At 35.4% G+C, this 6,247-nt stretch overlaps 1 long non-coding RNA gene across 1 annotated transcript; it reads left to right on the plus strand.

Moving 5' to 3' along the window:
* The first annotated feature begins 47 nt into the window (after positions 1–47).
* On the plus strand, positions 48–5,194 carry LOC140852954 (uncharacterized). The gene is made up of 2 exons (XR_012135987.1): positions 48–271; positions 4,572–5,194. It is a non-coding gene; the product is annotated as an uncharacterized lncRNA (long non-coding RNA).
* Positions 5,195–6,247: the final 1,053 nt, after the last annotated feature.

The following is a 6,247-nucleotide window of genomic DNA, read 5'->3' on the forward strand; positions in this document are numbered from 1 at the left end:
ATCATAGGATGCCAGATATTGGCTTTGTAATGGCAGTGTCTGTTGGTTTTTTATTTATTTTATAATTCTGTTTTGTTCATCGGCAAGTGTAATACAAGTTTTGCTTGTTTGCAGCTTTTAATCATAGCCTTCTATATTATTTGGGCAGGTGATATATCGGGATTTCAAAGCATCTAACGTGCTACTAGATAAGGAATTTAGGCCAAAGCTATCAGACTTTGGCCTGGTAAGGGAAGGACCAAAGGAAGGGAACACCCATGTCTCTACAGCGGTAATGTTGCATTTTCTTTATGAAGATTATTCATTTGAATCAGTTACCTCTGCTAACTTGTTTATGTAAATTCTTCATATTAGGTCAAATGGATGTTCAGCTCAACTTGGTATGTTTTAATAGTGGTTACCTGTTTTCCCCCCCTTTTTTTATGTTTGAAAATGTGAGGTGTTAGCCCTTAATACAGATTAAAAAAAAAAAAACATACAGCTAGTCAGGAGATTCTTTGGACATGCATTTCTGATGATGATTGTGGTTCACATAAGATCTTGGAATAACTTAAAAGTACAGGTTATTTATTATACATGACTTCATAGACTTGCTGCATTCCTAGATGTAATATTGGATGTCCATAGGGTTCCTCCTTGTGTCAAAGGTAGCCCAAATAGGAATGCTTGTGAACGAGAATTTGCCAAAAAACAAACCCTAATAGGTGGGATAAAGATAAATGGTTGTGGTTATGGTTATGTCTATACATTTCCACTATAGATTGATTTGTTTGCTTGCTATGACACTAATGTTCAATAGATGGACATGCTACAGATTTGACCCTATAGTTGATCGATTTACTGTTTAAGGTACTAACTTCCACTTCAAAATGGCAACTCATGCATATATGACCATTTTTTTTAACTAGACTGTGCATACTCTCTAATGTGATAATATCTGATATAATAAATACATAGCCACCAAGAGGCATGTCGATTAGATATATATATATAGAATAGACATGATGGAAAAGGAGTTAATTGCTTGTATTATTGTTTGAAATTGTTACGTTCCAAATTCGGGACATAACAGGGCCATGCTACTGAAGGATGCCGTCTTCAATAACATGAAGCCTATCAATTATAATCAGCTAAAATCTATCATAAAAAAATATAATAAAGATTCAAATCCATCATTCGTCAAGTAATTAAACCAAGATTGATTCAAAGTATCTAAATCCGAAATCATATATATCAAACCCATATTTTAAAATTTATCAATAGTTGATTACAAGTCTATAATTATTCTATAAATTAAGATTCAGCTGTAAATCTCTAAGCTCGCTAGTGTAGACCCTCAAGCCTAGATCATCCTTCATTCCTAATCTTATTCATCTGGACAAAAAAAGAAAAAGATATGAGCTACACTAGCTTAGTAAGTAGAACCTACACTTTCTTACTAGATCAAGAATGAATTTTTTTCATGCTAATATAATATTTAGAAAATAACACATATTACAAAATAAAATATTTCAGAGTATATAATAAACAAGTCATAAAGATAATCATGCACGCGTAAATTCATGAATATTTCATAAACATGATTCGTAAATCATTCTTGTCAAATATTCGTATCATAGTTCAAAATATTGCTCATAGATATTCGTGCTAAGGTCACTTTATATCCATAACATGGTCATGTTTCTTAATTGACAGAATTCTTGTTTCAATACCGACGACTTTATATCCGTTGGCGGGGCTATGTTTCTTGTGGATGTTAACTCGGGGTGTTGACCTTCCCATAGAAATTCATTCATAGCTATTTGAGAGTCTTTGAAATCTCTATTTTTTTTAAACATACATATATACAGATGAAAAAATAATAAAATTTATGCTTCATAAACATGCTATTTTTTATAAAACATATTCATAGAATCAATGATGATAATAAAATATACTTTTCATATCATATATGCTGATCTTTATTCTATGAAAAATATGATTTCATCAATAACAGATTATTTGAATGAAAAATATTATAATTTAAAAATAAATAAAGAGTGTAAGATCTGTTCACCTCGTTTGTCCTAGATCTTCAGACTTCATTAGGAAAATCAAGTAATCCTATTTAAAATATCACAAAAATAATCAACTTCTATGCCATGAATTCAATAGAATTATATCATAAGAAAAGATGATCATTGATCGGGTGGTCGGTCTAATAGGCTGTTTGGACATCGGAGATTCAGGATCTCCTAGCTGGGGGTCAGATCTAAATGACTCAATCAAGAAATTATGGAGCACAGGTTGGATCAAGACCAAGATCAATCAACAGAGTTCATCAATAGTGGATTTCAAAGATATTAGACATGCCCGGCATGGGTTTGACATACGGCACAAATATCAAAGCAGTTTCAAGTCATTTTGTCGGGATCAACATGGATCCCTAGAAAAGGAAGACATGGTTCGATACTGGAATCTCTAGATCTTCTTAGAGAAAGAAAGTGGGTGAAGAGAGAGGAAGTAGAGATAGAATCTTCGTATTCTTCAGAAGAGGAATTCATGATCAAGATCATCATGGATTATGTCAAGATGCTCAATAGGGGTTAACAGTGATCGGATGTTACGAATTTCTAGCAAGGATCGGGTCAGGATCCGACAAATTGCATGGATATCGAGGTGATTTTGAGCCTCTTTTCCAAAAGAATTTCTTGGGTTTAAAGCAGGGGAGCATGACAACAGATACTAGGGTTCATGGATTAAGTGGAGATGAAAGAGAGAGGGTAGAGAGAGACATAAGATAGGAGAGAGAAAATTCTTTCTCTTTTCTTTTGTTTCTTTTATTTTTTTCTTTTCTTCTTTTTCTTTCTTTTCTTCGTCTCTTAGCCGAATAGGGAGGACGGGTGGTGGTTGGTGCTCCGACGGGGTGCGGCGGCATAGTTGGAGGTTCGACAGTGGACGATCGACGGCAGCGGGGCAAGGGATGGCTGGCGGCAAGTGGCCAGCCAACAAAAGAACAAGAACACTAGGAAAAATAGGGGACCTGTCTCTTTTTTTTTGTTTTTCTTATCATTGGCTGATCACTAGCGGCCAACACTTGTAGGGGAGGCAGCAAACAAGTGGAACGTCATGACTTAGGGGTACGGCACTTAGGGCGACGGCAGCAATGGCTGGAAAAAGGGGGAGAAGGCTCATCTAAAATAGGAAAAAATAGAGGTTTGTTTTTGGTGGCTTTTCCGACGAATCCGACAGTTGGCAGCTGTGCACAATGACATGAGAAGAAGGGGAAGGAAGAGAGGAAGAAGGATTCGGGCTTTTTACCTTGGTTCCGATGGATCTTTGCCCCCGATTTTCGACAGGCATGATGAGGGTATCCGTGGCTTCAATAGGAGAAATTAAGGAGAAAAGAGAGGAAGGCGGGTGATCATCGTGGACAGCTTTGGAGTAGAGAGGGAGAGATTTATAGGGCGGAGGGAGGCCAAATCCTCCTCAAAATCGGCTTCCTTTCCGATGTATTCACATGGAAGAAGACTTCCATTGGGAGTTCAATGTTTGTTTTTTTCTCTTTTTTCTTTTTTATTTTTGTTGTTTTTTTTTTATGCCCTAAGATTCGTGCAGTAGGAAAAATTTAGGGTCGGATATCACAGAAATCATAAAAAAATTAAAGGCATATGACATATTATGCTGTGGAGTGAGAGTAATGTAAAGACAAGGTACATAATTTTGCTAATATTTCATATGGCATATTATGCTGTGGAGTGAGAGTAAAGTAAAGACAAGGTACATAATTTTGCTAATATTTCATAAGGCATGTGCTTTCCCTACATGCTAGAAATTTGGGATTCAGGTTTAGTTCGGGGGGAAAAAGAGTTAACTTGTACATCAACAAAAGTTTCTCTAAAAATCTAGAGAAGAGGAGATTGAAAGTTTAACAAGATATATAGATTAAGAACATGAAGTAGATAAAATGGAATAGCTCAGAAAAGTTAAGAAAATTCACAAGCAATATATTTCCTCTTGAATATCATAAAGTTTGCTGAAATTTTTTTTTTTTTAAAAAAAGATTTTTATTAAGGTCTGGTTGTATTTCAGAGGCTATTAGAGAGCTTTTCTAAATACCATGACCAGGTTCCTACACCAACTTTATCCCGAGGATTTGTAATCATTGGTTCTCCATTTACTCCATAATATCCATTGCGTGACAAATGCTACTAGGAAAACAGAAACTTAGAAGAAATAGTGGTGTGACACATTCTCACTTTCATCCTCTGAAACTGATATTCCTAGTTTTCTTACATTTTACCAAATGTGTAGTTACAAGAGAAGTTCTTCACTTTTTTAACATTGTCTAAATTTTCATTTAACTTCTCGTGTTCCATCCTTGCTACTGTATATGCATATGTTGATAGTGGAAGGGTGTAAAATCTATGAGCTCCAGAATGTTCATTGACACTAGAGTTCCTATTCTTTGCTCTTTCAATGGTGTTTACCCTCTGTAAAACCTTACCTGGCTCTTATTTTTGCTTTCAAATTGCACAATACTATTGAAAGCAAACACCTTCTCATGTTCATCATGAACTCGTTTTGATCAGCCTGTTGGGACTTATGGGTATGCGGCTCCAGACTACATTCAGACTGGTCATCTCACAATTGAGAGTGATGTGTGGAGTTTTGGAGTAGTGTTGTATGAAATCCTTACAGGCAGGCGGACATACGAAAGAAATCGTCCGCAAAATGAACAGAAGCTTTTGGAATGGGTGAAGCAATTTCCTGCAGACAGTAGAAAGTTTAGCATGATTATGGATCCAAGACTAAGAAATCAGTATTCTCTGAAAGCTGCACGTGAAGTTGCGAAGTTAGCAAACAGTTGTCTCGTGAATAATCGGAAAGATCGTCCAAAGATGAGGGAGGTTGTAGAATGCTTGAAGCAAGCCATTCAAATGGATTCAATGAAAGAACAGGCTTCAACATCTGGCTCGGACAAGCAGAAGAGACCTGAGTCTTCAAGAAGAAGGTGACCATTTTGCTAGGCTGAGGGAAGGGATGAATATGGTCTGTAAGAGATTCTTTTTATTTTTTTCCCCCTTGTGGCAGTGCAGCTGCCTATCCTACATCTTAATATGCTTCAGAGTGCATGGAAATAATAAGGTGGAATGGATCTTATACGAGATTCTTTGAGTATGTAAATTGGAAAATATCAGCTTGCTTCTTTGAATTTTACTTTTGATGAATTGTTATTATCCTAAAATTAGTGTGCAGTCAAGATTGTACGAGAAAAAAAGAGTTATGCTTTTACTATGGGTCAATAAATCTTCAGTTCATTTAGGTTTCACCTTCCAAAAAGTATTTCAATCTACATTATGGATAATTAATGCTAGCTTTTTATAGCGAAAAGGCTTGAGATCTAAACTTGAGTTCAACCGACGGCAATTTTACTTTATAACACTTGTACTTTTTTATTGCATTTATCTTCTCAAACAACAGAAATGCAACAATGAATTATAAATAACAGCTTGAATAGCATGAGCGAGCTTTTTCGAGGAGAGACGTGGAGGTTCTTCATGTCTTGACATTCAGTTGGGTGAAGGGGAGTTCCATTATACGATATCTTGCTTCCGAACAATGTTATTTAGATTGGCCATAAGATTTCTTGCTTCCTACCAATGTCATGCAGTTAATCGGCCTATAGCTTTCTTAGAGGTCCACAACTGAACTTTTTTTCTTTTTTTCTAATTCAGTAAAAGATTCCTCGAGTGTAAAACTTCCATGTTAGTGTCCCAACATTGCACAGGGAGAAAGAAGGCTCTTATTAGAAGAATGATATAAAAAGATAAATACTATCGCGATCCCTGCACAATGACGGCACGTAGTAATAATATCCTTCAAATTATTAAAAATCTCAAATATTTGTGCTTTTCTCTTGCCATACCATATGCTATGATGCATGATGCTTTTTTTTTTTCCCATTATTTTGCCTCTTTCTCTCTCCCCCTCCCTCTCTTTCCCTTCTTTGTACTTATCTTTGGATAAACAAGTGAAAAGATACTTTTAAAAGATGAGAATTTTTTGTTGTTTTAAGAACTTTCAATAAATCTGCTGGATTTTTTTCTTTAGTTAAAAATATACTACTATTTACATTCTAGGCCAGGTTTATCCTTTTTCATTTCCACAAATTCTTCCTCTTTATTTTCAAAAAGAATATGAATTTTTTTAATTGTAGAGCTGAAATTAGATCAGAAATAGATTGGATACTAGTATATCCATATCC

The sequence above is a fragment of the Elaeis guineensis genome, chromosome 12 (genome assembly GCF_000442705.2).
Source record: "Elaeis guineensis isolate ETL-2024a chromosome 12, EG11, whole genome shotgun sequence".
NCBI classification, from domain to species: domain Eukaryota; kingdom Viridiplantae; phylum Streptophyta; class Magnoliopsida; order Arecales; family Arecaceae; genus Elaeis; species Elaeis guineensis.